Below are 9,860 nucleotides of genomic sequence, written 5' to 3'. Positions count from 1 at the left end.
TGTTATTAAATGTAATCAATTCCATGTTTTCAGGAGTTATGCCTGCTGTTCCAGACACAACTCCAGTTTCAAGCAAACCAGGTCCAGTAACTCTTTATTCTATTCATATTGTTAATAATGCCATAAGGTGATGGGTAAAAATGAATTTTTTGTGGGGAAACAGGTGGCTTTTGGTGGACAGATATATTAAGATTGCATGTGAAGTTTACATTAATCGACCCACCCATGTTTACTCACATAGTCCTCATGAGCATATGCACTGTGGGATACCGGGTTTGTTGATCTGCTCTTTTAAATGAGTTAACCATAACTGTATCATAAAGCATTTATAAAACACTGATACTTGTAGTGTTTCAAAGAAGAGAGAATTGTGAGGAAATGTTTATAAAAACGATAAACTACAGGGATCTTTTCTTAATTATCAAAAATTAAAATTCCTCAGGTGACTGTCAAATATCTTTTATCGGTTAGAGAAAACTAAACAAAACAAATCCATACTACCATTTAATGATGCTAAGGTAGATATAATTGTTCTAGTGTGGAAAACAGTGAAATACTAAGCAGAAAACCAAAGGATTAAAAATATGTATTGTAGTATGATACAAATTGCACAGTTACTTTCTTAGAGATACATGTTCATTTTGAATACATTATTTTTATGATTTTTATTACTTAATTTCTGAATTTCTATTCTAGAATCCAAAACATTCTTAGGTAAAATTCATATGTACTTGTATAGATATATATTTAGCTAACTTCCCAGAAGGGAAATTGTAAAGATAAGAAAATAAATGTGTTTTCCGTTTAGAAAAATAATCTTTTTTAAAAAAGATAAATCAAATTAAATCTCTAATTTTGTATTGTTATTAAATGTAATCAATTCCATGTTTTCAGGAGTTATGCCTGCTGTTCCAGACACAACTCCAGTTTCAAGCAAACCAGGTCCAGTAACTCTTTATTCTATTCATATTGTTAATAATTTCATAAGGTGATGGGTAAAAATGAATGTTTTGTGGGGAAACTGATGGCTTTTGGTGGACAGATACATTAAGATTGCATGTGAAGTTTACATTCATTGACCTAGCCGTGTTTACTCACATGGTCCTCATGAGCATATGCACTGTGGGATACCGTGTTTGTTGACATGCTCTTTTAAATGATTTAACCATAACTGTATCTTAAAGGATTTATAAAACACTGATACTTCCTTCTAGTGTTTCAAAGAAGAGAGAATTGTGAGGAAATGCTTATAAAAACGATAAACTACAAGGATCTTTTCTTAATTATCAAAAATTAAAATTCCTCATGTTACTGTCAAATATCTTTTATCGGTTAGAGAAAACTAAACAAAAAGAATCCGTAGTACCATTTAATGATGATAAGGTAGATATAATTGTTCTAGTGTGGAAAACGTGAAATACTAAGCAGAAAACAAAAGGATAAAAACTATGTAGCATGATACAAATTGGACAGTTAATTTCTTAGAAATACATATGTTCATTTTGAAATCATTATTTTTATGATTTTTATTACTTAATTTCTGGATTTCCATTCTAGAATACAAAACAGTCTTATGCAAAATCCATATGTACTTGTATAAATATATATTTATATTTAGGGTAACTCCCAGAAGAGGAATTGTAAAGATAGGGAAGCATGTGTATTTTTCATTTACAGAAATAATTAAACTTTTTTAAAAGGTAAAAATCAAATTAAATCCCTAATTTTGTATTGTTGGTAAATGGAATCAATTTCATGTTTCCAGGTGTCAAGCCTACTGTTCCAAAAAGAACTAAACCAGGTCCAGTAACTCTTTATACTATTCATATTGTTAATAACTTCATAAGGTGATGAAAATAATTTTATGTGTAAATTAGCACTTATTTAATTATAAATGAAGTTAAACTTGTTTTGGCCCACTTTTATTTATTCTTGTTCTTCACTCATTTTTTAATTAGGTTTCTAAAATGTTTTTTCGTTGATTTGATAGAATTCATTAAAAATTCAAAACCCTTTTAACATGAAGTGAACATTGTAACTAGTTTTCATTGCCTTATATTTTAGTGAGTATATTTTTAAGAGTTTATATGTTTGGATATAGTTTATATAATTTTTAATTATGCAAATAGTGCACAAATATAAATTCATAAAAATTAAAATATTACAAAAATTTACAGAACTAAATATTGTCTTCTCTTTCTCTAATTCATTATCTGAGTTAATCTCTTAATAGTAGCTCTGGCTGGTAGGCTCAGTGGATAGAGTGTTGACCTGGCATATGGATGTCCAAGGTTCAATTCCCTGTTAGGGTACACAAGAGAAGAAACTATGCCCTTCTCTTCTCCTCCCTCTCCCTCTCTTCACCTCTCCCTCTTCCTCTTCTTTTTTTTTCTTCCTCTTCCTGTCCTGCAACCAGTGGTCACTTGGTTCAAGCGTGGACCCTCAGTGCTGAGAATAGCTGGTTGGTTCCAGCGTTGGCCTTAGGTGCTAAAAATAGCTCAGTAGTGGAGCATCAGCCCCACACAAGAATTGATGAGTGGATCCCAGTAGGAGTGTATATGGGAGTTCATCACACAATTTCCCCTCTTCGCACTTAAAAAATATCACTTAATAGTTTAGGTTTCTTTTTATCTGCTTCTGTACATTAATATTCTTCTATGCATATACATACACATATTTCAGTGTTCTTTTTTGTTGTTTTTGGTCACCAAAAATGGAATCATGCTGTTCATATATTTCTAAACTCTCATATTTTACATTTACTATCTTATATTGGAATTATATTTACATTTATTCCCACATTTCTTTTTTGTATTCCTCCAAAGTTGGAAACGAGGAGGCAGCCGGACAGACTCCCTCAAGCACCCTACCGGAATCGACCTAGCACGCCCACCAGGGGGGGCGAAGCTCTGCCCATCTGGGCCGTCGCTCTGTTGAAACCAGAGCCACTCTAGCACCCGACACAGAGGCCACAGAGCCATCCTCAGCACTCGAGCCATCTCTATTCCAATAGAGCGTTGGTTGCGGGAGGGGAAGAGCAAGACAGAGATGAAGGAGAGGGGGAGGGGTGGAGAAGCAGATGGGCACCTCTCCTGTGTGCCCTGGCTGGAAGCGAACCCAGGACTCCCACACGCCAGGCCGACGCTCACTCACTGAGCCAACTGGCCAGGGCCTATTCCCACATTTTTAATGATGGTTTCAATATATACCATACTTATTTAACATTTTCTATCCGTAATATTTATATGTGCCTAAATTTTTCATTAATACGTAGTTCGATGTATCAGTTTCTCTTTCTAGTGGCTACGTGTATTCAGTCTTTTTTGTAAAAACTGGAGTTCATCCCCATGCTGAAATCCTATAAAAATTTCAACCACATGTCTTTATTGCATTCTTTGCACTTAAATCATTGTTACATCTGACATTGGTATGTACACTTTCTGTCTTCTCTCCAACTGCTTGAAGTACCAGATTTTATCATACATTAAATTCATACGTGTTCTTCTTGTCTCTCTTCCCTTGAACTCTGCCTACATCACATCTTTTTTGCTTTCTTGTACTGCTGTGATATGTTTTAATATCTGTCAGAGCACTGCTTTTTCAGAAATGTTCAAGCCACTTTCTATGCTAATTATTACAGATCAACTTTTATTTTATTTTTACCACTTAACCATTTCATGGGTACATGTCAGGGGCATTAGGTACATTCCCACTGTTGTGCAGCCATCACTTCTGTACATCCAAAACTAAAACTGAAACATTATACACATTAAACAATTTTCCAGCCACACCGGCCTCAGCCCAACCCTGACAATTGCTATTTAATTTTCTGGGAATTGACTATCTTAAGAACTTCACAGAACTGCAATCAATTCTGGCTTATTTCATTTAGTGTAAGGCTTTCAAGGTTCATCTACCCTGTAGCATGTATCAGAACTCTATTCCTTTTTAGATTGATTAATATTCCACTGTTTGTATATATCACATTTTTTTATCCATTCACTGATGATAGACACGTGGGTTGTTTAAACTTTTGGCTATTCTGAATATGCTTCTCTGAATACTGGCATTTTAGGACCTGTTTGAGGCCTGTTTTCAATTTGGGGTACACACCCAGGAGTAGAGTTGCAGGGTTATGTGGGAATTCTCTGTTTACTTTTTGAGGAATAGCCACATGGTCTCCATAGCAACTGCATCGTTTGACATTTCCACCAGTGATGCACAAAGTTCCAATTTCTCTACCTCTTTACCAACATGTGTTATTTCCTGTTTTTGATACTAGCCATCCTAATGTATCTCACTGTGATTTTTATTTGCATTGTAGTTTTTATTGATTAGTGGTCATATTTCTGTGCTTCTTAGTGTTTTTGTATATCTCCCTTGGGAAAATATCTATTCATGTCCTTTGCACATTTCTGTTTGGGGTTTTTTCCATTACTAAGTTTTAGGAGTTCATTATGCATTTTGGATATTAATTCCTTATCAGATGTATTCTTTGCCAGTGTTTTCTTTTATTCTATGGATTGCATTTTCACTCTATTGATAATTGTTTATAAATTTGGTGAAGTCCAATTTATCTATGTTTTTCTTTGTCACTTGGGCATTTGGTGTCACACCCAAGAAATCATTGTCAGACTTATCATCATGAAGCTTGTCCTCTATTCGGTTTTCTAAGAGTGTTATAGTTTTAGCTCTTATTTAGTTCTTTGACCCATTTTGAATTCATTTCTGTATATGATGTAAGATAAGGATCAAACTTCATGGATTGTATGTACATATCCAGTTTTCCAAGAACCATTTGTTGAAAGATTGGTCTTTTCCAATTTAATGTTCTTTGCACTCTTTCATTCAATCATTTGACCATATATGTAAAGCTTTATTGGTGGGCTCTGTATTCTATTCCATTGGTGTGTCTGTATTTATGCCTATACCACTGTGTTTTAATTATTGTAGCTTTTGAGTACATTTAAAATCAGGTAATGTGAGTTTTTTCAAATCTGCTCTTCCATTTTAAGATTGTCTTGGCTATTTCTGGTCCCTGAGATCTCATATGAATTACATATAGATTTTCCTATTTTTGCAAAATGTATAATCAAGATGTTGATGTGGGTTATGTATAATCTGTAGATTGCTTTGTGTAGTTTAACATCTTTACTATATAAGGTCTTCAAATGTATGAACAAAGGATGTCTTTACATTTATTTATATTATCTTCTGTTTCTTTCAGCAATGCTTTATAGTTTCCAGTGTAGGAGTCTTTCAGCAACTTAGTTAAGTTTTCTACCTAAGTAGTTTACTCTTTTTGAATCCTATTGTAACTAAACTGTGTTTTTTCTTTTACACTTTTATTTGATTTGCTCATTGTTACTGTATAGAAATGCATCTGATTTTTACTTGTCAATTCTGTAGCCTGTAACTTTAATAAAATGTATTTATTAGTTGCAACAGGTGAATGATGTGAGTGCCTGCATATGAGTATAATCTTTACAGTTTTGTACTTCAAAAAATCATGTCATATAGAACAGAGATAATTTCTTTCTTCTTTCCTAATTTGGATGCTATTTTTATTGCCTGATTATCTAATTGTAACTTTCACTATTATATTGAATAGAAATGGCAAACATGGTCATCCTATCTTGTCCTGGTCTTAAGGGGAAAACTTTCAGTCTTTCACCATTAAGCATGATGTTAGCTATGGGTTTTTCATAAATGTGCCTGATTATATTGAAATTTCACTGTATTACAGAATAACCTCTACATCATTTATTAAGCCTTTCTGTATCTTTTAATTGTAAGTAGAATTTCTTTTACACCATAGGCTATTATTAACAATACACTAATGTTAAATTTGAATGCTGTACCACAGAATATTGTCACAGGAAATCTTACTGGAGAAGAAGAAGACTTATGACATTAAATATAAATTTATAATATTTTATGATAATACTTTAAATGAGAAACATTAACATAATTTATGTAAAGAAAATAAAATTATGTGAGATTCTGTACAAAGGCAAAGATCAAAACTTATTAACTTAGGGATCTATAAGCTTTACTATTTTTTACTTCTTTTCAACATTATTTGTATTTTTTTTCTTCTTTTTAGGACATTACAAATCAGCAGCTGAACGATTTGAGTATTTAGGTAAAGATATAGAAATTATTTTGGTTTTTATACCCCTCCCTGATAAGACCTTAGACTTCTAAGTGGAAATATCATATTTCAATTATCCGTACTTAGATAAACAACCTGTCACAAATGTTGTAATGACATGTATGCTTATTTTAAGAGTACAGATAACATGACAAATATAAGCAGAAGTAGGACTGGAAACATGTGGATAATAGTTTTTAAGGGTGCCTCAAATGAGAATTCCTAATAGGATGAAGTGGCTTTCTCAATTGCTGTGTTTATATGGAGGTTAAAATACATAAAACTGCTTTGCAGGTGATTGTGTTATTTTGTGTTGGCAACTTGTAAATCAAGTTTTTCTATTCATACATTATATACACATAAATTGGGTTAGTTTTTGTCTTAAAAAGGCTGGTGGAGCACACTTTATGTAGGCTCACAAGGTTCACACAATATATACTAAAGGAAATGATAGAGTATAGTTGTGATAGTTGAATGAAATACAAAGATATTTGATGAATAAATGAAGAAAAATATGTAGTACTTTTATTTACATTAGACTACTTTAGTAAGGTTAATCTTTTTATAAAATACACCTTAGGCCTCTTATATTTTCTCTCTGAACACTGTGGTTAAACTGTCATTGTGCCTGTAAATCTGAAGTCATGTTGAGACAATAAACATCTGATAATTTTTGTGTAAAAGAAAAAAGTCAGAAGGAATCATAACATTGTATGTTTTGACTTGTAGAAATATAATAAAAATTATGGCAGCTTAGAAGCAGAGTTAATACTAACTGACATTTCTAAGAATTAAGATTTCCTGGTATTATTTATTGCTCTCTAGATAGTCAGAAATGCATGTTTAAGTTTCTATGTGTAATTTATCCATGTATCCTGGTGTTTCATTTGCATTCTTAGAATGTTCTTGGTATTGGAAATTAAGATCGTGTCTTAATTTGGGGGTGGGATGCATGAAGAATGATTGATGATGAGATAACATATTGTTTCTGACATTGCAAAATGTGTCTATGTAACCAATTAACAGAACTTCATTTACAACTTAGTCCACAGACTCACTTTAAGGGAACAATATAAATGAAATTGCTAACAAATCATAAAAATGAAAGACTGAATACTAAATGAACTACAATAAGATAACACATACTTAAAATGATTTTCCTCTAATATAATGAATTCTAATTTTTACAATAATTTTTTAATTTTTAAAATAATTCTAATTTTTATACTCTGATGTGGTGACTGAGCACAAAACCTTGACAAGTGAGGCTCCTATTAAGCATTTCACAAGTTAGACTCTAAGTCTGGAATCAGATAAGAAGGGTTCTGGTATCAAAATGAGCTGGAATCACTAGCAGTCACACAAAACTAGATTGATAAACTTATCCTTTGCTGTAGTTTATAGATGATCTGCTCAAAATTAAAGTGAATCTTCTCTCTGTAGAAACACATGTGCTCAATTATTCAAACTGATTTTTTTTCCTCAGGTGGCCGACTCACAGCTTTGACTGTTCTTATGGTACGTAGTGTCCGGAACGTGGATGATACTTAAAGTATTAATGTGAAGAAGTACATTTTTAATGAGTTGATTAGTTTCTATATTTTTCATAGCTTGAAATTAAGTAAACTAGTCTAGAAATATCAGACCTTTGTATGATATTCAACCTTGTGTTGGTGATTATGTATTTATTTATATTCTATATGTCCACTTAGTAACAAATCCTAAATAACATTTTTTTTCAAGGTGATTGGTCATATGAGATTGCATCCCAAATATGTTTTGAGTAATATTCTAAATAAAGCAAGAACTCTTCTCTGGCTTATTGAGGATTCTTTTTTTTTTTTTTACAGAGACAGAGAGAGATTCAGACAGTGGGATAGATAGGGACAGACAGACAGGAATGAAGAGAGATGAGAAGCATCACACATCAGGTTTCTGTTGTGATACCTTAGCTGTTCATTGATTGCTGTCTCGAATGTGCCTTGACCATACATCAGCAGACTGAGTAACCCCTTGCTCGAGCAGCGACCTGGGGTCCAAGCTAGTGAGCTTTTGTGCTCAAGCTAGATGAGCCCACACTCAAACTGGCGACCTTGGGATCTCAAACCTGTGTTCCCCGCATCCCAGCCTGGTGCTCTATCCACTGCGCCACCGCCTGATCAGGCCTGAAGGTTCTTTAAGTGATTCCAGGGAATGGCACTTAGACAGTGAAATATCCAGATGGAATATAAATGTATATGTGTTTAAATAAAATAGCATTCCTGGACACTGAAATGTAATCAATATTAGTTTCTTCTGCTAGATTTTGAAACAAGGTAATTATATTTTAGAGTAGTATGTCATTTGTTTTCTGCTTTCTTGTAGTTCCTGGCATTGCAGTAGTTGGAACCTGTGTGTACAAATGTCTTCATGTCATGAAGAATGTATTAATTAAACATGTTTCTTGAACTAATTGGTAGTTTTCCTTCTTGACATACTTTCATGCAGATTTTGTTTGCATTCTATATCGTGCTGTTAAAAACTGTGCCTGTGTGAGTGTGCTGTCAGAATTGCATTTCCTTACTAAAAATATTTTCACCTACTTTTACTATCAATATAACAAGAGCAATCTGTGCAGAGTTGCTTTAGCTATTACGTGTGTAAGAAAACTTTCTGTGGGGTTTGAGGTTAAGCTCTTCAGAATATTATGGATCATTATGGGGCCTTTCTCACCCCAGGTATATCCTATTTCTACAGCGCATTGGTGTCCGGGACTAAATTTAAAATTGTTCACTGTGGAGACTTTGACAATTCTATTCACTGTCATTTTTAGGAAAAACCCATGTTTGGATAACTCAAGTAGCTGTAAGATGCTATATAGGTGTCTTGCTCAAATACCAATTTGATTTTTTTTTGCTTAGAGTTATATTTATATATGTCATACTGGAGAATTAAGAGCAGCACTATTTGATTTCTTCTTATGTTCTATTAATTTACTGTGTTAAACTTAAAGTTGCTGCAATGGGCCAATTACCAAGGCACTTCATTAACTTCATCTTCATTGTTAATCTATAAAAATGGAAAAGGGAGGAATTTAGGGTAGAAAAATGTATAAATATATATCTACTAAGGGGAATAAGATTTGTAAACATCACACTTAAATTTTTTTTTTAATAATTTTATTTTTTTAATGGGGTGACATCAATAAATCAGGATACATATATTCAAAGATAACAAGTCCAGGTTATCTTGTCGTTCAATTATGTTGCATACCCACCACCCAAAGTCAGATTGTCCTCTGTCACCTTCTATCTTGTTTTCTTTGTGCCCCTCCCCACCCCCTATCCCTCTCCCATTCCCCCTTCCCCCCCCCCCGTAACCACCACACTCTTATCAATGTCTCTTAGTTTCACTATTATGTCCCACCTACATATGGAATAATACAGTTCCTGTTTTTTTCTGATTTACTTATTTCGCTTCGTATCATGTTATCAAGATCCCACCATTGTGCTGTAAATGTTCCGATGTCATCATTTCTTATGGCTGAGTAGTATTCCATAGTGTATATGTGCCACATCTTCTTTATCCAGTCATCTATTGATGGGCTTTTTGGTTGTTTCCATGTCCTGGCCACTGTGAACAATGCTGCAATAAACATGGGGCTGCATGTGTCTTTACGTATCAATGTTTCTGAGTTTTTGGGATATATACCCAGTAGAGGGATTGC

General features: G+C 33.4%; 1 long non-coding RNA gene across 1 annotated transcript; it reads left to right on the top strand.

The window, feature by feature from the left end:
* The first annotated feature begins 891 nt into the window (after positions 1-891).
* LOC136390837 (uncharacterized) lies at positions 892-8,606 on the top strand. Its single transcript, XR_010748772.1, has 5 exons — positions 892-942; positions 1,766-1,801; positions 6,107-6,145; positions 7,641-7,672; positions 8,519-8,606. It is a non-coding gene; the product is annotated as an uncharacterized lncRNA (long non-coding RNA).
* The last annotated feature ends 1,254 nt before the right edge of the window (positions 8,607-9,860 follow it).

The sequence above is a fragment of the Saccopteryx leptura genome, chromosome 2 (genome assembly GCF_036850995.1).
Source record: "Saccopteryx leptura isolate mSacLep1 chromosome 2, mSacLep1_pri_phased_curated, whole genome shotgun sequence".
Classification (NCBI taxonomy): domain Eukaryota; kingdom Metazoa; phylum Chordata; class Mammalia; order Chiroptera; family Emballonuridae; genus Saccopteryx; species Saccopteryx leptura.
This window is presented reverse-complemented; position numbering and strand designations above follow the sequence as displayed.